This window comes from Geotrypetes seraphini, chromosome 5 (assembly GCF_902459505.1).
Source record: "Geotrypetes seraphini chromosome 5, aGeoSer1.1, whole genome shotgun sequence".
NCBI classification, from domain to species: Eukaryota; Metazoa; Chordata; class Amphibia; order Gymnophiona; family Dermophiidae; genus Geotrypetes; species Geotrypetes seraphini.
Genome location: NC_047088.1, coordinates 264,312,661 through 264,337,183, shown reverse-complemented (window position 1 = coordinate 264,337,183; position 24,523 = coordinate 264,312,661). Strand labels below are relative to the sequence as shown.

The 24,523-nt window shown below is 45.4% G+C and overlaps 1 protein-coding gene across 4 annotated transcripts in view; it reads left to right on the top strand.

Moving 5' to 3' along the window:
- Positions 1 to 961: 961 nt before the first annotated feature.
- The window catches only part of FEV (FEV transcription factor, ETS family member), a 48,807-nt gene continuing 25,245 nt past the window's right edge, over positions 962 to 24,523 (top strand). For 3 of the 4 annotated variants that reach the window (XR_004539573.1, XR_004539571.1, XR_004539572.1), the window contains exons 1-2: positions 962 to 1,103; positions 17,631 to 17,731. The gene's annotated coding sequence lies outside the window, so the exon portion shown is untranslated. The remainder of the gene's footprint in view (positions 1,104 to 17,630; positions 17,732 to 24,523) is intronic. The other variant, XM_033945752.1, reaches the window with a different exon arrangement.

Sequence of the window (24,523 nt, the reverse complement as noted above, 5' to 3'; positions counted from 1 at the left end):
CAAGGCCAGTACTGGGCAGACTTGCATTGTCTGTGTCTGTGTATGGTTGTTTGGTGGAGGATGGGCTGGGGAGGGCTTCAATGGCTGGGAGGGTGTAGATGGGCTGGAGTAAGTCTTAACAGAGATTTTGGCAGTTGGAACCCAAACACAGCACAGGGTAAAGCTTTGGATTCTCGCCCAGAAATAGCTAAGAAGAAAAAAAAAAAATTTAAATTGAATCAGGTTGGGCAGACTGGATGGACCATTCGGGTCTTTATCTGCCGTCATCTACTATGTTACTATGTAATTGAAATGATAAAATTGCAAAACCAATAAAAAATTTAATTTGGGAGTTATTTATTTAAAGTTCTTTAAACTACGTAAGGGTAATTGCAACAACGATGGAACTAAAGTAGATAGAGTAGAATTGCTAATCAATGCGATGGATGAGCTTGTTTTTGAGGGCAGATTAACTCAAAACGTGGCACGATAGTCAACAAGCAAACACACATTTCATCATCCACCATCTGCTGTCGTTCTCTTTTTTCCAATTTAATTTCTGTCAGAGCTGAAAATCCAAGTTCGCAGAGCTAAGAAGATCTCAATAGTAGCGAAGCCTCGATCGCTTTGTTGCTCAAGTTAGGATCAAAAAGTCAAATTCCTTGCTGTTCGTTTTCAAGGACCAATCACGTCAAAGAATGAGGCTTGTCTGGGCGGTTGTATCCTCACGCACACAGATGCTCATAACATTGACAGACTCTCGCGTACGCAACGTACATGTCACCTGTTCTAGTGAAGGGAATTGTTAGAAACCAGGTAAAACTCTGGACTCTCTCATGGCACCTGATCTAGGATGTTATCTCCACGGTGAACCTGTTTTCTTCCTCTGCAACTCCTCTCTGCTCTTAGCTTCCCTCCTCCCGCCTTTCAGTGGGCGCCCAAGGCCTCTCCCCTTCTGCAAACACATTCCTTAGCACACAGCTCTTCAGCGTAGAAGGTGCCCAGTGTCCTGGCCACGTCTGCAATGGAGCACATGATGCAGGCAGAGCAGCACACCTGAGCACCAGCGCAGCCCGGCTGGACATTTGCTTTCCTTCTTAACAAAGGCCTGCTGCTCCCGCAGGGTGAGTAGGGGGTCTCTATGCTGGGATCTCTCTGAATTTCGGGAGGGGCTGGGCTCGGCCACCAGTGCCTCCAGTATTCAGACATAAGGAGGGCAGAGCAGAGACAGGGATCTGGTTTTGGGTTCCTCGGACACATTTAGCTTTAAAAACGGACTTTCCCAGAGAAGCTCTGCTCAGATTTTAGTACAGGACGAGGTGGCAAAGGATGAGAATAGCAAGGTCAGGTACATCTCCAGAGCAGTGTGCTGGAGTTTCATAACTGAATTAATAGAGCGTGCTGCAGGGCAGGAGTGAGGTGCGTTAGCAGATGGTGTGCTGGGATTTCAGACCTGAAATAACAGAGGACCTGTAGGGCAGGAGTGAGGTGCGTTGGCAGAGCAGTGTCTGACATTTCAGAAGTGGACCAGTAGGGGGTAAAAGAAGACAGGACTCGGGTGCATTGGCAAGACTGTATGTGGGGTCTCGGTGCTGAAATAGTAGAGTGCTGCGGGGCAGGAGTGAGGTGCATTAGCAGAGTGTATGCTGGGATTTCAGACCTGAAATAACAGAGGACCTGCAAGGCAGGAGTGAGGTGCGTTGGCAGAGGGTGTGCTGGCATTTCAGAAGTGGACCAGTAGGGGGTAAAAGAAGACAGGACTCGGGTGCATTGGCAAGACTGTATGTGGGGTCTTGGTGCTGAAATAGTAGAGTGCTGCGGGGCAGGAGTGAGGTGCATTAGCAGAGTGTATGCTGAGATTTCAGACCTGAAATAACAGAGGACCTGCAGGGCAGGAGTGAGGTGCGTTAGCAGAGGGTGTGCTGGCATTTCAGACCTGAAATAACAGAGGACCTGCAGGGCAGGAGTGAGGTGTGTTGGCAGGGCAGTGTGTGGAGCCTCAGTGCTGAAAGAGAGTGCTACGGGGCAGGAGTGAGGTGCATTAGCAGCGGGTGTGCTGGGATTTCAGACCTGAAATAACAGAGGACCTGCAGGGCAGGAGTGAGGTGCTTTAGCAGAGGGTGTGCTGGGATTTCAGACCTGAAATAACAGAGGACGTGTAGGGCAGGAGTGAGGTGCATTGGCAGAGCAATGTCTGACATTTCAGAACTGGACCAGTAGGGGGTAACAGAAGACAGGACTCAGGTGCATTGGCAAGACGGTATGTGGGGTCTCGGTGCTGAAATAGTAGAGTGCTGCAAGGCAGGAGTGAGGTGCATTAGCAGAGGGTGTGCTGTCATTTCAGACCTGAAATAACAGAGGACCTGCAGGGCAGGAGTGAGGTGTGTTGGCAGGGCAGTGTGTGGAGCCTCAGAGCTGAAACAGAGTGCTACGGGGCAGGAGTGAGGTGCATTAGCAGAGTGTACACTGGGATTTCAGACCTGAAATAACAGAGAACCTGCAGGGCAGGAGTGAGGTGCATTGGCAGAGCAATGTCTGACATTTCAGAACTGGACCAGTAGGGGGTAACAGAAGACAGGACTCGGGTGCATTGGCAAGACTATTCGTGGGGTCTCGGTGCTAAAATAGTAGAGTGCTGCGGGGCAGGATTGAGGTGCATTAGCAGAGGGTATGCTGGGATTTCAGACCTGAAATAACAGAGGACCTGCAGGGCAGGAGTGAGGTGCGTTAGCAGAGGGTGTGCTGGGAATTCTGACCTGAAATAACAGGCCCTGCAGTGCAGGAGTGAGGTGCTTTGGCGGAGTATGTGCTGGGATTTCAGCCCTGAAACAACAAAGGACCTGCAGGGCAGGAGTGAGGTGCTTCGGAAGAGCTGTGCCTGACATTTCAGCAGTGAAATAGCAGGGGGTAATAGAGAACAGGACTGTGGGTGGGGTCTCACTACTGGAACAGCAGGGGCAGGATGTGGATTTCCTGGTGGACTTCCTGATAGAAGGGTATATGCTAAGTACACACTCTTCCCATGGTACCGTTTGCTTGCCACCTAGGAATGTGACAGGTTTGCTTCTCTCGTGACTGTGTTATTGTAATTCTAAAGCACTGGCAAACCTCAATTCATTGTTCTCTGGGCAACAGAATTTAGGCTTCAGCCAAGGAGACACAGAGGAGCATAGGATGCTAATCCCTGCTCTGCCACTGATGCTTGCATGACCCTAGAGGAACTATTTTATCTCCCTGTGCCTGAGCTCTAATCCCAGCTCTGACACTGCCTTTTTGACCAAGGCTTTTTTGGGATGGATCTTAGAAAGGGGAATGGAGAACATGCACAGACCTTTCCAAATGCAGCACCTCTTTTAAAATACATATGCACACATACTACTTATCACTTATATAGCGTTGAAAGGTGTACGCAGCGCTGTACATTTTGACATTTATAGACGGTCCCTGCTCAGAAGAGCTTACAATCTAACTTGGACAGGCAGACATGACATATAGGGTTGGGGGATACAGAACCCGAGGTGAGAGGAGTTAGGAGTCAAAAGCACTCTCAAAAAGGTGGGCTGACATTTATAGACGGTCCCTATTCAGAAGAGCTTACAATCTAACTTGGATAGGCAGACAATTAAAAGAGGATAGATTCCATATGAACATAAGGAAGTTCTTCTTCACCAAGAGAGTGGTGGAAAACTGGAACGCTCTTCCGGAGTCTGTCATAGGGGAAAACACTCTCCAGGGATTCAAGACAAAGTTAGACAAGTTCCTGCTGAACCAGAACGTACGCATGGCACTGGTCTTTGTCCTAAGGGCCGCCGCGTGAGCGGACTGCTGGACACGATGGACCACTGGTCTGACCCAGCAGCGGCAATTCTTATGTTTTCATGTGATTGCTTTGTGTAAGCCAAATTCCCGTATAAGGGGCTGGCTTTTGACCAGAATTTAGAAAATACCTTCTCTGCCTTTAAGACTTGTATGTCCTCATATAGCGATATATTAATACACAATTGTTAAACTTAACACAGGCTAGTGTAGCAGTGGCACTAGACGTGTGTGGAGGAAACGTTAGGGTTACCTATAATCGTCTTTTTAGAGCACTGTCCAGGTGTCCAGACAGGTTTTCAAAAAAAATTGGGGGACTCTGTCTGGGTTTGGCACAGAATCCAGTGGCGCACCCTTCTTACCACCTCGGCGCTGCCATTCATTTTCTTTAGGCCGCCGGCAACAATGTGAGCCTGCGGCCGCCGGCCTTCACCGGAAGCCGCTTCTCTGCAGGTCCCGCCTACCCGGGAACAGGAAGTCACTGCAGAGAAGCAGCTTCTGTAGGGTTACCAGGACGTGTCCTGTTTCTAGAGGACTGACAAGGTGTCCAGACAGCTTTCTCTCCTGTCTGGGGAGAAAGTGTCATGCTGCTTCAGCCCTAACCTGTCTGACCTTTCCTCCTCCTGCTCCTCTGAAATGGAATCTTCAGACCACCGGCAGCAGCAATGAGGTGAGTCTGCTGCCGTCAGCATGCCCCAAACAGTGCCTCTCTGGAGCATCTCATCAACGCAGGAAGTCACTTCAGAGAGGTGGATTCTGGGACTGTTTAGATTGCCAAGATTACACCCCCACCCCCCAACCTCCCTCGGCAGCTGTGGAGATGCCCGACCACTATGCAACACTCCCTGTGCCTCTGATGACCCCTGCTCCCTCCCCCTTACCTTGGTTAGATGGCTGACTGTAGGGATGTTCCGGGGAGGGGCTAAGACTGACCCAGATGCATAAGGCCCCGCCCATAGGAGGGGCCTTAAACAACCTGGTCCAATCAGTCTCAGGCACTGATCAGAAAGTAAGGCAATGACAGCTCAGACCTTTTGGTAAACTTTGGATGCAAATGTGGCACAACCAGGTTAGAGAATCACTTGGAGACTGCTAGAAAACTCGGAAAAGACCTCTCTGAGCCGTTTTGATAATCCGCCACTAAAATACGTGTACGCTAAATCAGCTGGAACCTATTTAGCGAGCACATTAAAGGCAGATTTTTGTTTTGAGAATCTGGCCCTTACAGGGTGTCGGAGCATTTGCCACGTGGCTTTGTAAAAGGGAGGAGGGGGGGGGGTTAAATCTGATTGCTTGCCTTTTTCAACTACACTGTGGTGGATTTTGAGCCTTCACTGTGATTCGCTTGTGTTAAACTTGTGTTATCTTCAGAATCACAGGTCTTTGGAACGACCTTACTACCCCGCTGCGGAACCTGGGCTCCCTCCAATTATTCCGCAAGCAACTGAAAACCTGGCTTTTCACTAAAATGTAATTCTATCCCCCCTTATTCTTCTCTTCTATATATAAGTTCATGTAAACCTTTTTTTTTTCCCCTTCTCTTCCTATATTTTAAGTACAGTGGTACCTCGGTTTACGAGTGCACCGGTTTGCGAGTGTTTTGCAAGACGAGCAAAACATTTGCAAAATCGGCACCTCGGAAACCAAGCAAGCTTCGATTTGCGAGTGCCCCCCCTGCGAACCAGCACCCTCCCCCACACAATCCGGCATCCCCCCCCCGCCGCAACCTTAGGTCCCCCCAACCCACCCGAACCCTCTTCTTACTTTTCTGTAGCCTCCGCAGCGGCATCGGCACCAGCATGTCCTGTGTGTGGTGCCGGTGCCTGAAGATCTGCTTCCTGTGCAAGGCCTGAGAGTTCACGTCGAACGTGAACTCTCATGTCGAACGTGAACTCTCAAGGCCCAGCACAGGAAGCAGATCTTCAGGCACCGGCACCACGCACAGGACATGCTGGTGCCGATGCCGCTGCGGAGGCTACAGAAAAGTATGAAGAGAGTTCGGGTGGGTTGGGGAGACCTCAGGTCGCAGCGGGGAGGTGCCCGATGATGGCGGCGGCGGCGGCGGGAGGGGTGCCCGATGGCGGCGAGGGATGCCGGATCGCGTAGGGGGAGGGTGCCGGTTCGTGGGGGGGCCTTCGGGGGGAGCAATGCCGGTTCTCATGGGGGGGGAGGGAGCAGCGCTGCTGGCCTCGAGGGGGGGGGAAGGTGGGGGGTGGAAACATATCAAAGCAAGTTTCCCTTACTTCCTATGGGGAAACTTGCTTTGATATACGAGCATTTGGATTACGAGCTCCTGGAACGGATTATGCTCGTAATCCAAGGTACCACTGTACTTGTAAACCGTGCTGAGCTCCACAACATCCGTGGAGATGATGCGGTATATAAACTTAAGCTTTAGTTTAGTTTAAACACTGGCACTAAGCTTAATACAGATAGTCAGCGCCACGGCAGCGTTAAATATCCAGATTGGTTTAGTTTAAGCCTGTTCTTCAGACACTGACCAGTGCTGAAGATTTAAAAGCCACAGAACATTCAATTGTCTTAGCTAACGCGAGCAAAGCTGTCCAATTTAAAGTCTACTCTTAGACCCCTGAGGAAGCCTCCAATACGGCGAAATGGGTCCCGTAGGGCACTGAGCACATTCGATATTCTCACAACGAGAAAGTTAAGTGGTTTTCTAATCTTAATAGCATAGAAGCACATTAATGTTTTGCACCAACTCAACTTAAACACAATGAGCTCCATGAAAGAGACCTGTTGGAACAATCGTTCATGATTTGACAGCGCAGGTGTCTGAGAGCTCCAGGATAGCAATAGTGTTGTTGGGGTCACAGATATTTTGTGTAAGTCCTTTTCTGGCTAGTTGTCTTCTTTCAAGTGGACTTACAGCCATTAATTCCATATCAAACCTGCTTCCAAGACAGTTCCTAAGCATCCTACAGCGGACGGCCACCAGGATGATCTCGGGGCTCAAGGGTCTCTCGTACGAAGAGAGACTGAACAAATTGCAGCTCTACACTCTCGAGGAACGTAGGGAGAGGGGAGACATGATCGAAACATTTAAGTACCTCACGGGACGTGTCGAAGTGGAAGATGATATTTTCTTTCTCAAGGGACCCTCGGCCACAAACTCAGGGGCGGAAAATTTCATGGCGACACCAGAAAGTATTTCTTCACAGAGAGAGTGGTTGATCATTGGAACAATCTTCCAGTGCAGGTGATCGAGGCAGACAGCGTGCCAGACTTTAAGAATAAATGGGATACCCATGTGGGATCCCTACGAGGGTCAAGATAAGGAAATTGGGTCATTAGGGCATAGACAGGGGGTGGGTAAGTAGAATGGGCAGACTTGATGGGCTGTAGCCCTTTTCTGCCGTCATCTTCTATGTTTCTATGTTTCTACATGGTGAAAATCAGTAAAAATACAATTATGAAACAAAATTTAAAACCTTACAACTTCCAAATTTCATTCTTTTTAAGTAGAAACATAGAAACATAGAAACATAGAAATTGACGGCAGAAAAGGGCCATAGCCCATCGAGTCTGCCCATACCAGTGACCCACTCCCTGATTCTTACTCTCCTAGAGATCCCACATGAATATCCCATTTCCTCTTGAAATCTAACACGCTGCTGGCCTCAATCACCCGCTGAGGCAGCTCGTTCCAATGATCGACCACCCTTTCGGTGAAGAAGTACTTCCTAGCATCACCCTGAAATTTCCCTCCTCTGATTTTCAGCGAATGTCCTCTGGTTACCGAGGGCCCCGTAAGACTGAAGATATCATCTTTCACCACTATACGCCCAGTAATATACTTGAAGGTTTCAATCATGTCTCCTCTCTGTCTTCGCTCCTCCAATGAGTACATCCGCAGTTTTTTTAATCTTTCTTCATACGTGAGATCCCTGAGCCCCAAAACCATCCTGGTAGCCATTCGCTGAACCGACTCAATTCTCAACACATCTTTTCGGTAGTGTGGTCTCCAGAATTGAACACAATACTCGAGATGAGGTCTCACCATGGATCTGTACAGTGGCATTATTACTTCAGGTTTTCTGCGGATACAGCCCATCATTTGTCTTGCCTTGGACGAAGCCTTCTCTACTTGATTGGCAGCCTTCATATCGTCGCTAATGATCACTCCTAAATCACGTTCCATCGTGGTCCTGGACAAGGTTTCACCATTTAGTGTGTAAGTTCTGTGTGGATTTTTTTTGCCTAGATGCATTATTTTACATTTTTTAGCATTGAAGCCTAGCTGCCAAGTTGATGACCACTGCTCGAGCTGTCTTAGGCCCTGCGTCATAAAGTCAGGCACACTGCTTTTGCCAACTATGTTGCATAGTTTGGCATCGTCGGCAAACAGTGATACTTTTCCTCTAAGTCCTTGGGTTAAATCTCCTATGAATAAATTAAATAGAATCGGCCCTAAGACGGAGCCCTGAGGTACTCCACTCATCACTGCTGACGTTTTGGAGGGGGTACCGTTTACCATCACCCTTTGAAGCCTACCATCTAGCCAATCCTTTACCCATGTAGTGAATGTATCCCCTAATCCCATTGATTTTAGTTTGTTCAACAGCCTGCGGTGTGGGACGCTATCAAAAGCTTTGCTGAAGTCCAAATATATCACGTCAAGGGACTCACCGGCATCCAGATGTCTGGTCACCCAATCAAAGAAGTCAATCAGATTAGATTGGCAGGACCTTCCCCTGGTAAATCTGTGTTGATGTGGATCACGTAAACTTTCTTCATCTAGAATTTTGTCAAGTTCCTGTTTGATCAGTGTTTCCATGAGTTTGCACACTATGGATGTAAGACTCACCGGTCTGTAATTTCCTGTCTCTGTTCTGCATCCCTTTTTGTGGAGTGGAATTACGTTAGCTGTTTTCCAGTCTAGGGGTACTTTTCCCGTGCGCATGGAAAGATTGAAGAGTACAGATAGTGGTTCAGCCAGAACTTCACTCAGCTCTCTGAGTACCCTGGGGTGTAGATTGTCTGGCCCCATGGCTTTGTCAACTTTGAGTCTTGAAAGTTCGTGGTAGACGCTACTAGGTGTAAATTCGTAATCGCGAAACAGGTCATTTTGGCTGTCTCTTATTTGTAGTTGTGGACCATCTCCTGGCGCTTCACAGGTGAATACTGAGCAGAAGTATTCGTTTAGCAGTTCTGCCTTGGTAGTATCAGATTCTGCGTAGTTTCCATCTGATTGCCTAAGGCGTTCTATTCCATTTTTGTTTCTCTTCCTGTCGCTAATGTACCTAAAGAAGGATTTGTCCCCTCTTTTAATGTTCCGTGCTAGATCTTCCTCTGTTTGAAGTTTGGCTTCCCTGACTGCCTTTTTGACAGCCTTAGATCTGGCCAGATAGTCTTCTTTTGCCTCCCTTTTCCCAAGATGTTTGTAGTTGATAAATGTTTCTTTTTTCATTTTAATGAGGTCCGAAATTTCCTTGTTGAACCATTGTGGTTTTTTGTTTCTCCGGCGTTTGCTTACTGTTTTTACGTAGCGGCTAGATGCTTCGTTCAGGATGGATTTTAGATTTGACCACATAGTTTCCGGATTGTCAGTTTCTGCATGGTTTTGTAGCTCTTGATGGACAAAGTCTCTCATGTGGTTGAAATCTGCCTCCCTAAAGTTGAGGACCCTCGTTGCTGTGTTTGATTTAGAGAAGCCTTTTCTGAGGTTGAGCCATACCATGTTGTGGTCACTGGAGGCCAGCGTGTCTCCCACTGATACTTCCGAGACACTGTCTCCATTTGTGAGTACCAGGTCCAGTATTGCTTTTTCTCTGGTGGGCTCTAATACCATTTGTTTTAGTTGTGCACCCTTAATGGAGGTTACTATTCTTTTGCTACCGCTCGTAGTTGCTGAGAGGGTGTTCCAGTCAGCATCTGGCATGTTGAAGTCGCCTAACAGTACTGTGTCACCACGCAAAGTGATGTTCTCTATGTCCTCAATCAATTCTTTGTCTTTGTCTTCCTTTTGTCTCGGAGGCCTGTACACCACACCGAGGTAAAGGCATTTTTCGTTCTCTCTGGCAAGGTTTACCCAAAGTGATTCCCCTGTGTATCTAACCTCTGTGATCCTGGTAGTTTTGATATTATCCTTAGTGTATAGTGCTACCCCCCCTCCTAATTTGCCCTCTCTGTCCCGACGAAGTAGATTGTATCCTGGTATAACCATATCCCACCCATGTGAGTCTGTGAACCAGGTCTCGGATATTGCTACTATGTCAAGGTCAGCATCCCTTATTTCTGTTTCTAGTTCCAGGATTTTGTTGCCCAAGCTGTGTGCATTAACATACATTGCTCTCCAAATTTGTGATGATATGCCTATCCCCGTTAGTGTGGCACTTGTTTTTTTGTGTATGCTATGGGTACTTACCTTAGGCTCAGAAGTGTGGGTTTTATTTGTTTCTCCAGGATGGATCCTTACTTCTCTGGTATGTATGTGTGAGCCCTCCCCCAACTTACCTAGTTTAAAGCCTTCCGAAGTAGATGTGCTAGTCGATGTCCAAAAACTTTCTTGCCTCTCTTTGTTAGGTGAAGTCCGTCAGGTCCCTGTAGTCCTTGTAGCGCCGCTCCGTGGTCTAGGAATCCAAAGTTCGTCTCTAAACACCATTCTCGAAGCCACTCGTTGGTCCTATGGATGCGCTCTTCCCTGTCTCTGCCTTTGTCTCTTACCGGGAGAATTGATGAGAAGACCACCTGTGCTCCTGTCTGCTTTAGTTTCCTTCCCAGGGCCTCGAAGTCTTTAGGGATGCTGTCTGATGTGCTTTTGGCAGTATCGTTGGTACCTACATGAATGAGAAACATAGGGAAATGGTCAGTGGGTTTCAGAAGTTTGTCTATACTGGTGGTGATGTCGCGGATCCTGGCTCCAGGGAGACAGCAGACCTCCCTCGACTGCAAATCTGGTCTGCAAATTGGTCCTTCGGTGCCTCTTAGCATGGAGTCTCCGATGACCACCACTCTACGCTCCTTCCGAGTTACGCAGAAACCCCACCTGCTTAACTTTAGGAGGGGTATTATTTCAACCTTATTATATCTCCCCTCTCCTCTATTTAGCCAGTTAAAATTGCAGTCAGGGAAATTTAAACCCGGCAATTTATCTGGTTACTTCTCAAAGTTCACCGACTATCAGCCCTGTAAAAGTAGGTGGGAGATTAGCAGCAGTGAGGAGTTAGTCTTGAGGTCAGTTCATTGATTTTTCTTGAAGCTCCCACAGCCTCCAGGAGTTACCAGGCCATTCAAAGGCTTCTCAGATTCACAGCTCGTCCCGGGATATCTTTTGACTCTCTTGGGTTCTTGGCTTGTTTTAAGTTGCCTGTGGACAATTAGCAGAACTCAGGCAGCTAAAGCAAGTCTGGAAATCATGAGCCAATGCATCACGGTTTGCTAGGAGGTATTTTGAACAGCAATTTCACAAATACGATGGGCCTGATATCTAGAAAGAACGCTCCCCAGAACTTTATGTATAAAATACTTCACTGAAATAGTTCCGCCACAAATGTGGAACCGATGCTCTTGTTCATAAATGTGGCCTAGACCCGACACTCGGTCGTGAAAATGACCTTCTTTCGGGTGTAGTCCTGCTATGAGTCACAAGCTTGAAAATGTGAGACAACGTAGCAAAATACTGCGCACAACAAGCGTAGTCACTAATCAACCCGTGTCGGGTCAAGGCCACATGTATGTGCTGTGCTTTTGTGTTATTGAACAAGAGCATCGGTTCCACATTTTTTGCCTTCTGCTAAAACATGTATAGACCAGGAAAAATAGTTAGGACAGACTTGCGGCAGACAGGAAGATTATATATGCTTGGTGGGCTTAATTTTGTAAAGGTTTTCCATATCTAAAATTACAGATCTTTAGACGCTGGCCAGGGAAGCCAACTTCTTTTATTGCGTTTTCTGTATAATATTGAATTTGTTGGAGAATCTATTCTGTTATCACACGTGTTTTGTCTTTTCTGATTCTTATTAACCTAATGTAATCTGCTCTGTGCTATTTTCTAAAGCCAGAATGAAAGGTTCTTATTGTACCAGTTGAAGGAGGGAAAGCTGTAGACAGTACGGAGGGAAGGGCTGAGTGCATCAATGGATGGGTCGAGTCCCTAGGGCCTCCTTTAAGGGGTGCTCACAGTGACACCTACAGGCTGGACTAGAAACATATATTTATGGTATCACTGGTGGGCTATGTTCCCTCTAAGCCAGTGGTCTCCAACTCAAACCCTTTGCAGGGCCACATTTTGGATTTGTAGGTACTTGGAGGGCCTCAGGAAAAAAATAGTTAAAGGTAAAACTCTTTATAGTTGATAAATCTTTCCTTTTGGCTAAGTCTTAATAATAATATTGAAATTTATAGCTAAAGAGACAGATGATCATGAAATTACTTTTGTGATTATGATAAAACATACCGAGGGTCTCAAAATAGCACCTGGCAGGCCGCATGTGGCCCCTGGGTAGCGAGTTTGAGATCACTGCTCTAAGCTGAGCATGTGAGCAATTGCTCACGCATTCTCGGGGCATCGCTCACAGATTTCCCAAGGTCGCTCACAAAAATCCTTGCAAATCTGGAAAATTCTTGGTTTTTAGAAGTTGTTGCTCACGTGGGAAAATATTTGCACGCACCTGGCCAATCCTTAGAGGGAGTGCTGCTGGTGCCTAGCGAGAAGGAGTACTCCCCAGTTCAGAATTATAATCAGGGGAAGTTATTGGCTCCTTGCCTCCCTAGCTGAGGACCAGCATGTAAAGGGAGAGGCCAAAGGCCTTGAAGATGAAAGTCACATTTCCCGACTCCAAAGAGGAATTTAACAGATGTACTGTGAATCAATTGGAGCTTCTGAGAGGGCACAAAAATGTATTATTTATTTAAAAAATTTCTATACCATCTACTTCCTAGGTGGTTTACAGTAGATCCACACAAATAAGATTGAAGAAAATGGAAATTTGTTCAAAACAGAAACTAATATGAACTAGAGAACAAATTCATATCTAAACTAAACTAAACTAAACCTTAGGTTTGTATACCGCGCCATCTCCGCAAGCACAGAGCTCGGCACGGTTTACAGAATTAAGAGGAAAGGAACTACAATGAAGGATAAAAGTTCCTTTAGCACCCAATGCACTTTATATACCAAGACCAATGATGAATTTACCACCCCAGTAAGGGCACGAAAGATTATTTAAGCAGTGCCGTGGGTATTTGAGGTCTGGTAATCCTATATAATAAAACCCTAGAGCGTGCATGCGCTCTTGAAAAATCATTATCCCTGGCGCCGTGTTTTCTGATCCGTGGCCGCGTTCCATTTTAGAACGCGGCCAGGGATCACTCTGGCCACTCCCCTCCTCACTCACCAACCCGAAGCAAGCTCCTCACCAACCGGAAGCAAGCACCTCACCTCCCGCCCTCGCTCACCGCTGCTGCTGCCGCTGATTCGTCTCTTCGGGGCAGCCTGTGATCGTGGCCGGCTTTGGAGGGCCTTGCAGGCCGCTTTCTGGCCTCAGTGGCACGTTCCCTCTGACGCACGGGATCGCGTCGGGAGGGAGCGTGCTTCCAGGTTGGGGAGCGGCCTGTGAGGTTCGCTGGGGCCAGCCACCACGATCGCGGCCTGGAACAGGCCAGAAGACGCCGGGATGCAGGGAGGGTAAGCAGGAGAATCAATACAGGGGGCCAGAGGAAGAGGGAAAGGGGGCTGCTTTGGGGGGAGGGGTGTGCTGGAGGCAGACAGCTTTGCTCAGGGGGTGGGGGGGGAGACAGAAGGACACAGACAGCGGCCAAGGAGAGAGAGATAAAGAAACACAGACAGACAGACACACATATATTCTAGCACCCGTTAATGTAACGGGCTTAACGACTAGTTTAATATAAACTTGATATGAATTTGTTCTCTGGTTCATATTAGTAGATCCACACACACAATACTTTAAAACAGTACAAAAGAGGGGCAAATCATCAAAAATTAGGTTCACAGTTAATCCTCAATCAAAACAAGTCAGACCCTATAAAAAAAAGCATTAAAGCACAATTGTGTTTTGAGGAGTTTTCTGAAAGTTCCTTCGCTGACCTACCATCGAATTCCATCAACAGAAAGTCTTCGCACAGGTTTCTACGTATTTTGGATTAGCATTGGCCTTTAACAAAACAGCGTTTTCAGAGCGCAACACTCTTTTGGGCTGATAAGTGGTCATCTTACTCTTGAACTACTCTGGAATTGCACCGTACAAAAACCGATGACAGATCATCACAATCTTATATTGTACTCTAAAAGCCACTGGTGTAATATGGGCATATTTTGATGTTCCTGTGATCAATCTGGCTGCACCATTTGAAACGCCCTGTACCTTGCCTTGGTCACCCCAAGATACAGGGCATTGCAATAGTCAAGCCTCGACAGGGCGGAAATCAAAGGATGCCAACATTGGCTTCACTCGATACAATAGATTCATTTGTGCACTTGACAATTCATTTTAAGGCCTGAATCAAGTTTAACTCCTAAAATTGTTATTGATTCTCTCACTGGGAAAACTCCATCCATTATCCTTAATTCCTTTGGCCACCTATCCCGATCCATTTTCCCTACCAACATCATTTCTGTCTTATTGACATTAGTTTTCACTCCCCATCCATTACCAACCGGGCAGCTAGGTGTGGTGTCGCACAGAATTCCAGCTTAGGAATTTTCAAACCTTGGAGCAACAAGCTACAGTGATTGAGCCCCAGAAAGAGAAGGAGGTGGAGTAACGCTCCACAGTCCAAGAGTGAATGAATTACGTGTAGCTGTTTCAAAATGAAAAAAGATTTCTTTACAAGATTGGAGATATGCTTCCCTACAGTTGATTACTCTCTCCTGAGATATTGTCTACAAACTATCTTAAGGATGTGTTGTCGCTACCCAATGCTGAGAATGTGTCTGTCTCAAGATTGTTTTATTTGCCTGTTAGAAAGATTAATGACGCAGCAGCGGGTAAGGCACGAGACGACTTGAAAGCTGGGCACAATTTGATCTCTCCAGATTTCTAGAACGTTCAGAGGATGAAGTTACTCATTGTGCAGATAAAATTAAAGGGTTATTTGTATGAAAAAGAGTTCCTGAATTGGGTTTGGGAAGCTCCACATTTTCCCTGGCATGGGTCATCTCACTCAGGCGAGGTGCAAACGGTGAAGCTTTTTAAAACATGGACTGTGAAAAATTGCAGGAAGACCTTAGGAAGCGGAAAGGCTGGGCGTTGAAATGGCAGATGAACTTTTTAATGTGGACAAATGCAAAGCGATGCACCTTGGGAAGACTTTGCAGTGGCGTAGTCAGATTCTGATTACACCGATTATTAAAAAACTCTAATTACAGACCCATTGCTGGCATTCCTTTGTTTATTAAAATGTTGGAGGGTCTGGTTAACTCTGAATTGACCATATTACAAGATAACCAATCTGGTTTTCGGCCAGGCTTCAGTTCTGAAACAGTTATGGCCTCTTTGCAAGATTGTCTTGACAGACTATTTAGTCAAGATACAAGCGCTTTGATTTTGCAATGAGACTTACGTAGCGCTTTTGATCTGGTTGATCACACTATTTTAATTGACTGCCTGGAATCTATTGGCATTTCGTGTAATGTCCTGAACTAGTTTCAGGGATTTCTGTGTAACAGATCGTACCAAGTGTTTATTGATGACAGATTTTCTTATCAATGGGTAAATGTTTGTGGGGTTCCCCAAGGTTCACCTTTATCTCCTACTTTGCATCACTGGGAAACCTCTTGCAAAGTTTGAAATTCCGATTTTATATCTATGCTGATATCACCATAGTTATTCCGTTAACATGTCTGACAGTTGAGATAATAAATTACATAGCCAAATTGAATCAAATTGAACTTTGGATGATGGCCTTCAAACTAAAATTGAACCCCAAATAAACTAAATTTTTTCTTGCGAGCCCCAATGATAAGATAAAAAAAAACAATGATACATCGGAATGGTTTTGACTATCCTATTGATCAGTCCATAAAAATACTGGGAATGACAATAGATCGGCACCTTACTTTGGAACAACATACAGATCTGTTACTTAGGAAATGTTTCTCGGTTCTTTGGAAACTCTGAACCTTTAAGAAATATTTCGATGAAGTATTATTCCGCTTTGTTGTCCAGTCGTCTATATTAAGTATCCTTGTTTACTTAATTTAATCTACTTGGGTGCCTATGAGAAAATCTTTAAAAAATTCAGAGTGGTGCAAAATATTGCAGCACAACTGATATTCGGCCTGAAAAAAATGGGAGCACATCAGTTCCTATTACCCAAACTACATTGGTTGCCAATGGAGACCAGAGTTTGAAATCAGTCTTTGGCATGTCTCCCACTTTTCTTTAAACTCCTCTAACAAACCCACTCGCAGAGTTCACTTATTTGCATACCCTACCACAAATGCGTGTGGTTTTAAGTGGTTTCCTGAGAGAACTCTCTCTTTTCAGGCAGCCAAAATGAATGATTGGTTTGGTAAAATTGTGCCAGGAGTCTCATCTGATTATTCTTTTAGAAAATCAGTAAAGACACAGCCATTTGACAAATTCATAACTTAAGCTTCCGAATGTTTTTATATTATGTATTTCCTATATTTGTAGAAACAAATATATTTTCTACGACTTTGTTCACATTCGCTGATTGTTCAGCTCTTACTTTGCTGTGAACAGCTAAGAACCGTTTGTGGTCTGGCGGTATACAAGAATAAAGTTACATAAGAACATAAGCAATGCCTCCGCTGGGTCAGACCTGAGGTCCATCGCGCCCAGCAGTCCTCTCACGCGGCGGCCCAACAGGTCCAGGACCTGTGCAGTAAACCTCTATCTATATCCCTCTATCCCCTTTTCCAGCAGGAAATTGTCCAATCCTTTCTTAAACCCCAGTACCATACTCTGCCCTATAACGTCTTCTGGAAGTGCATTCCAGATGTCCACCACACGTTGTGTAAAGAAAAACTTCCTAGCATTCATTTTGAATCTGTCCCTTTTCAACTTTTCCGAATGCCCTCTTTGTTCTTTTATTTTTTGAAAGTTTGAAGAATCTGTCCCTCTCTACTCTCTCTATGCCCTTCATGATCTTGTAAGGACGGGGGTGGGGTGGGGGGTCCGCCTGGGCCCCATGTTGGAGGGGCACTGTCACCCCTTCCCAGTCCTTCCCTCGCCATGCGTGTGCCCCCTTCCCCTCTACCTCTAATTGTTTGCCACGGCGAGCAACAGCTTCAACGTGCCCCTCGCGACCGCGCCATCTCTCCCGCTGACGTCACTTCCGAGTGCCGCATATAGGAAGTGACATTAGTGGGAGAGACGACGGGGTCATGGGGAGCATGTTGAAGTTCTTGTCACTCGTGGAGGTGAACAGCTAGAGGTACGGGGCAAGGGATGTGCGTGCAGAAGGGGGATCAGGGAGGGATCAGGGAACAGAGATGAGGGGCACCATTGCCCTAGGCGCCTCACCCCCTCGCTACACCACTGGGTGCATGATGCTAGGTTCCTTGTTAGGGGGGGTCATAGTAGACAATACAGTAAAATCTTCTGCTCAGTGTGCAGTAGTGGCCAAAAAAGCAAGTAGAATGCTAGAAATTATTAGGAAAGGGATAGAGTATTGCTCCATGATACAACCTCAATTTTGGACGCTGCCTCTCAAAAAACATATCGTAGAATTAGAAAAGTTACAAAGAAGGATTGCCAAAGTGATTAAGGGGATAAAACCAAGACAAATGTATTCATTAAAGCATAATGAGTATAATATTGAGGACCCACAATTTTCTTTTATCAGAAAGAATAAAAAGTTATTTATTTTAACGTCTTGTCTTTCAGCTTTGAAAATACAAATACACGAAACACCTTCCTATCGACTTCTGCACTGGCTGCCGACGGAGGCACCTGTGAAATTCAAGTTTGGTTGTTTTTGCTTCAAGGTACTTTACGGCTTAGCCACTAAATATATAACAGACCTTTTCTCTTTCACAACCAACAGACTTAGGAGAAGCTCTCACCCAAACTTTGTTTCCCCACCGGTTAGAGGTTGTAAATTTAAAACTCATCACCAACATCTTTTCTCACATCAAGCAGCACTAGGGGGTAAAGACCTAGAACAATTGCTCATGCCTACCACCTATGGTGAATTCAGGAAACGCCTAAAAACACATCTGTTCCTGAAATACTTAGGAAACCAACCTAAACAATCTTAGTCCTCAACAAACGATCTCTAAGTCTATACTTTGTTTATTCCATTCAATCTGTAACATTTCTAATCATTGTAAACCGCATAGAACTTCATGGTCCTGCGGTATATAAATTGTTATTATTATTATAAAATACAAATAAAATATACATATAATTCAAAAGCCATGGTAGAGAGATTAGATAAAATCTTTGCTTTGGTCTTCACCAAGGAAGATGCAGGGGAGATACCAGTGCCAGAAATGGTGTTCAATGCTGAAGAGTCAGAGAAACTGAAACAAATCTTTGTAAATCTGGAAGATGTAATGAGGCAATTTGATAAATTAAAGAATAGCAAATTGCCTGGACCAGATGGTATACATCCTAGAGTATTGAAAAAACTGAAAAATGAACTTGCAGAGCTATTGTTAGTAATATGTAATGTCATGTTATATTATTTGTGAGCTTATAGCCCACTAAATGGGAAAGGGATTGGGACTTGAATACCACCTTTTCAAGTTGTACAACCACACTCAAAGTGGTTTACATACAGGTACTTCAAGCATTTTCCCTGTCTGTCCCAGTGGACTCACAGTCTATCTGGGACAGTGAACGATTAAGGCCCAGATCACTAAATTTACCTAAGGAAGTCCCTGATTGGCCAAAACAATATGGGAAAGAGGAACCCAAACTATACCTACTTGATGCAAGGTTCCACAATAGCAGTCACAACCTAGGAAAAAGATCTAGGTATTGTCTTTGATGCTACATTGAAAACCTCAGCTCATTGTGTAGCAACAGCTAAAAAAGTAAATGAAATGTTAGGAATTATCAGGAAAGGAATGGAAAATAAAAATGAGATTATTATAATGCCTTTGTATAGTTCCATGATGTGACTGTACTTAAAATATTGTGTGCAATTCTAGTCGTCACATCTCAAAAAAGACAGAGGAAAATTAGAAAAGGTACAGAGAAGGGCAGCAAAAATGATAAAAGGGTTGAGATGACTTGCCTATGAGAAAAGGCTAAAGTGGCTAGGGCTCTTCAGCTTGGAGAAGAGAGGTTGGGGAGAGATATAGAGGTCTATAAAATACTGAGTGGAATAGGTGGATATGAATCACATTTACTCTTTCCAAAACTACTTTGACAAGGAGGTACTTTGACATGAAGGTACTAATTAGAAAATTTAAAACAAACCAGAGAAAATATTTCTTCATGCAAGGTAAAATTAGAATTCGTTGTCAGAAAATATGGTGAAAGCAGTTAGCATAGCAGGGTTTAAAAAAAGGTTTTGATAATTTCCTAGAAGTCCATAAGCTATTATTAAAATGGGTTGGGGAGAATCTGCTGCATATTCCTAGGATAAGCAGCATAAAATCTGTTTTAGTTTTTTGAGATCTTATCAGGTACTTGTGACCTGAATTGGGATTAGAACTGAGGCACAGGAAGATATTCACTCCAAGGTCACACAGAAAGTTAGCACTGTATTGTCCAGGAAGTAAGCTAGATCTATTTTGACATTATGAGGGGCCACTGAAAAGTTTTCAGCCTAACCAACAAAGTTGGGGGCAATTGGAGAAATATGGAATGAAAAAAGTGGAAAATTGCTGGACTACGTGTAAAGCCCTTGATGTTGGTTGGGCTGAGAACTTTTCAGCGGCCTCTTGTATGCTGGATCTGGAATGTAACAGCAACCAGAGAGCTGACATACAGCAGCCATCTCTGTCTCTTTCTAGAAGACTGAGCAGGTGCCCGGAGGGCACTCATAGCCACGTCTGCAGGGCCTCTGCTCATGCGCAGACGTCAATGTGATGACATCACAAGCAGCCAAACAGGTGGAATACGTAACTGCTTGCACCTGAATGTTGGAGATACACATGTAACTTATTATAATCTATAAGTTACCTATGTATGAAACAGAGCTTTAACATAACAAATAATAAAAGAAAACATGAAGTCAGAGATGAAGTGTTCTCTCAGTAGGATTTAGCACAGCAGAGCCCCTGATTATTCATAGTCGAATATAAATCACTTCAGGCAAATATGAATAATGTTTTAGAAAAGATTTAAAGGTTCATTTGTTTTCTAAATATACTTAAACTAGTTGTGAATTGTTAATATATTTGAAATGTAATGAAATTGTAATTCACTGATATTGTTCCATTTCTTATTTTGTACATTACATCAAACAGTAAGGTTTTGCGATACAGAAATTCATCTTTATGTTATGTTATTCGGAGACCCTTAGGTTCTGCCTAGCTGAAAATACATACTGTGTAAGATATGCACATTGTACAGAATAATTTTGGCATCAATGTATCTATGTGTATCTATGCATAATAGCAAGTAAATGTTAGTCCTTGTTGTGTAGAATTTCCAAAAGACATTTAGCACAGCCCAGAGCAAGAGAAGCCTTAGTCACTGCACAATGGCTGCTGGCTTCTGGCATGTGAATTCCCACTACAAACTCTCCATCACAGAATGGTTGGAGACATCTGGTTGATGCAGAGTTATGGAAGGAGCCCTGGCATGTGGCTTCCTGCTGAGGCGATGGTGACATCTAGTGGTCATAGGGTTCAGGAAGGAGATCTGGCATGCAGCTTCCCATTGAGGTCTATTACTGCAATGACCAGACTAAAGTAAGTCAAGAAGGGATACAGGAGGGTAATTTTCAGAGGAACTATGCCTATGAAAATCCTTCCTTTGAATATTATTAATATTAGGAGGCTGATCATAAACTTAACAGGCTGAAGTTAGGACCCAAAGTGGTAACCTGGGTTAGAAACTGGTTGATGGACAGATGACAGAGAGTGGCAGTGAATGAAATTTGCTCAGAGGAAAGAAAGGGGAATAGTGGCATGCCTCAGGGATCAGTACTGGGGCCTGTTCTCTTTAATAAATTTGTGAGTGATATTTCTGAAGGTTTCAAAGGTAAAGTGTGTCTTTTGGCAGATGGCACCAAGATTAGCAACAGAGTGGACACACTGGAGTAGGGTTACCAGACATGTCCGGGCCTTTGGATGAGTTTTCAAAACACGGCACTTGGTCCAGGTTTTGAAAAGCTTCCAGCACGGGACTGCATCAGGAGTGGTTATAGCTACAGTCTCAGCCCCCTGAGGTTGTGGGTTCAAATCCCTCGCTGCTCCTTATGACCCTGGGCAAGTCACTTAATCCCCTCATTGCCCCAGGTACACTAGATAGAGCTTGAGCCCACCGGGACAGATAGGGAAATAGGATAAACCTCTTAGGATATAAATCAATAAATCTGCGCATGCATGGATGCCATGCGGTGATGTCACGTGCATGCACACGTGTGTGATGTCATTGCATCTCAAATGTGCATGCGCAGATGCCTTCTCGACGTGGCTCCGAGCAGGTTGAAGGGGCGTGGCCATGGGTCCGGATTAACATAGAAACCTAGAAAATGACGGCAGAAAAGGGCCATAGCCCATCAAGTCTGCCCACTCTATTAACCCTCCCCCCAACTACCCTCCTAGAGGACACACTCTGATGGCATCGCTGCTGGCCGCGATCACCTGCACTGGGAGCTCGTTCCAATGGTCAACCACTCTTTCTGTGAAGAAATACTTCCTGGTGTCGCCATGAAACTTCCAGCCCCTGAGTTTAAGCATATGCCCTCTTGTGGCTGAGGGACCCTTGAGAAAGAAAATATCATCTTCCACCTCAGTACGACCAGTGGTATTCTTAAATGGCTCAATCATGTCTCCCCTCTCCCTATGTTCAATAGTAAAATCTGGTAACCCGTGCGAGCTACTTTGATAGTGAATTTTGTGTTTGAACCAGACCTCGCCTCTGTTATGAGAATTTAAAAAGGTGCAACTCCTTTTTGTGGTCAAAGAATATGGAGACACCCAAATGTAACAAAATTAACCCAGGAGAGATGAAGAGAAGAAACAAGAACATTAGGAGCTACTGTACCTTTTTGTTAGCATACCCCTGTAAATGTGTTGTTAGATATTTGGGACCGCAATATGTGTTTTTCCTCCCTGAACATCTAAGATCCTGACTCCCCCAACATCTCTGCCCCCCCCTACATCACCCCCAACATTCCTGGGTCCCCCTTCCACATCACCCCAACATTCCTGGGCTCCCCTCCCACATCCCCAGACCCCCCTCCCTCCTGCCTACAGGGCCGCATGCTGCAAATGACGGGGCTTCCCCCTCCCACTGCATCTCGGGATGCAGTGGGAGGGGTCAAAGGCCTTGATTGGCTCAAAATTGCCATTTTGATGGGAGGGGGAGGGAGGGAACAGGGGCTGCAGTTGTACTTGTGGCTGAAACCAAAAAAAGGACTGAATTAGAATTTCAGATCAGTTTTGGCACCAAAAGTGAAATTCGGACAGCGTCTACTGGATATCTGACTAAAGGAACGGGAGGGGGTTGGGATTTGACGGGAAGGGGTAAAACGCGGATCTCACGGACCTGACGGACCTGGCAGATCTAAACCCGTACGGCCTTAAAAATCTGAGGTCCGTGTTGGTCCGTGTCCCTGCCGCTTATAGTTTCTGTCGCTGACAGACCTTGATGAGATTTGAGCGCTGACGGATCCGTCTCAGCATAGGGAGGGAAAAGTGTTAGGATCCGTCAGCCCTAAAAATCTCTTCCAGGTCTGTCAGAGCCAGAGACTAGTGTTGGAGTTTGGAGACTTCTTTTCCATAACGCACATCCAAAACCTATGTCCCCGCTCTCTTGGCTTCTGCTCTGCCGCTCCAGCACTAGTCTCTGGCTCTGACAGACCTCGAAGAGATTTTTAGCGCTGAGGGATCCTAACACTTTTTCCTCCCTATGCTGAGACGGATCCGTCAGTGCAAAAATCTCATCAAGGTCTGTCAGCGACAGAAACTACAAGCGGCAGGGACACGGACTGACATGGACCTCAGATTTTTAAAGGCCGTATGGGTTTAGATCCGCCAGGTCCGTGAGGTCCGCGTTTTACCCCTTCCCGGATTTGACGTACCATCTTTCTGTGGTTACAATCAAAGCAGTTTACATACTATACACGGGCGCTTCTTTTGTACCTGGAGGGTTAAGTGACTTTCCCAGTCACAAGGAGCTGCAGTGGGTTCATTGTTTCCTCTTGTGACTTAAACCAACCTCTGTGAGCGTATTCTCACAATTGTATTGAAAGGAGATTTTCCACCAGGCTCCTTTGAAAATTGTTTTCCCAACCTGAGAAGAACCCAAAAAGCAAAGCTGGCCCAGAGGAACGTGGAGAGATCAGAGCACATGGGTGGACTTTGGGATTTTTCTTATGTCTTTTTCTCAGCTGCAAGCAGTTAAAATGCTGCCCACACGCCCCTGTGCCTCATTGGTGCCAGGGGAGAGGAGGCTGGCGATATAGATCAGAGCACATACACCCCCCTGCACCCTCTCCCCGACCTTCCTTTTCACATCCTTGGAAAGAAGAAAAGCAGACAGCACTGATAAGTGGCTGAGGGAGACATCCTCCGTGGCGGCCACCTGGCTCCTTTGTTTGGCTGCTTAACTTACATCTAGTTCAGTCCAGTTTTTTTAGGAACATTTTAGAGACTCATTTCCAGAACAGGAACATTTCACCTCCGACCCTTTCCTTTTTTGTTGTCTTCCCAACATCCCCTTTCTCTTCCTTTGATTAACTCCTATCAAATGCTGATCATTACAATATCAAAGACATTTTTGCTTCTGGGAGTTTCAGGGGCTCTTTTAACAAAGGTTAGTGCTTAGACAACCTTTTTCTGTCTTCTGATTTAAATTATTATCTTCATCTTTAAAACTCAAAACCCCTTATGTGAGCTGCTTTACCCTGCATCTCGATTATAATATTTACACCTGCAACTCCAGCTACTTCTTACATAAATACATCTGGCAGTTCCAGTCTGTAAAGCGAGAGAATGATCTGCATTTGACCGGGTTCATTGCAGATGCTTGCCTGAAGGAGGCGCTGTGCACTGAGTTCTGCCTATTTATTGCAAGAAACCAGTATTTACAGCAGAAGGGGAAAAGGCTGTCCATTTCCACTTGGACTGGCTGCTCTGGGGAAGGGGTAAAATACGGACCTTGCGGATCTAAAACCGCACATCCTTAAAAATCTGAGGTCCGTGCCACTTGTAGTTTCTGGCTCTGGCAGACCTCGATGACAATTTAGCTCTGACGGATCCGTCTCAGCATAGGGAGGGAAAAGTATTAGGATCCGTCAGCGCTAAAATGCCATAGAGGTCTGTCAGAGCCAGAAACTACAAGTGGCACGGACCTCAGATTTTTAAGGATGTGCGGTTTTAGATCCGTGAGGTCTGTCAGGTCCGTGTTTTACCCCTTCCCGCTGCTCTGTGTCAAAGCACCAGATCTTTCTAGAGCAAGTGCTCCTCTGTCCTTCCATTTCTCCAGCTCCTATCACACACTGAGTTCTTTCCTTATGACGTTAATATCTTAGAAACATAAAAACATGATGGCAGATAAAGCCAAATGGCTCATTCAGTCTGCCCATCCACAGCATCCACTATCTCTTCCTCTCTCCAAGAGATCCCACATGCCTATCCCAGGCCCTCTTG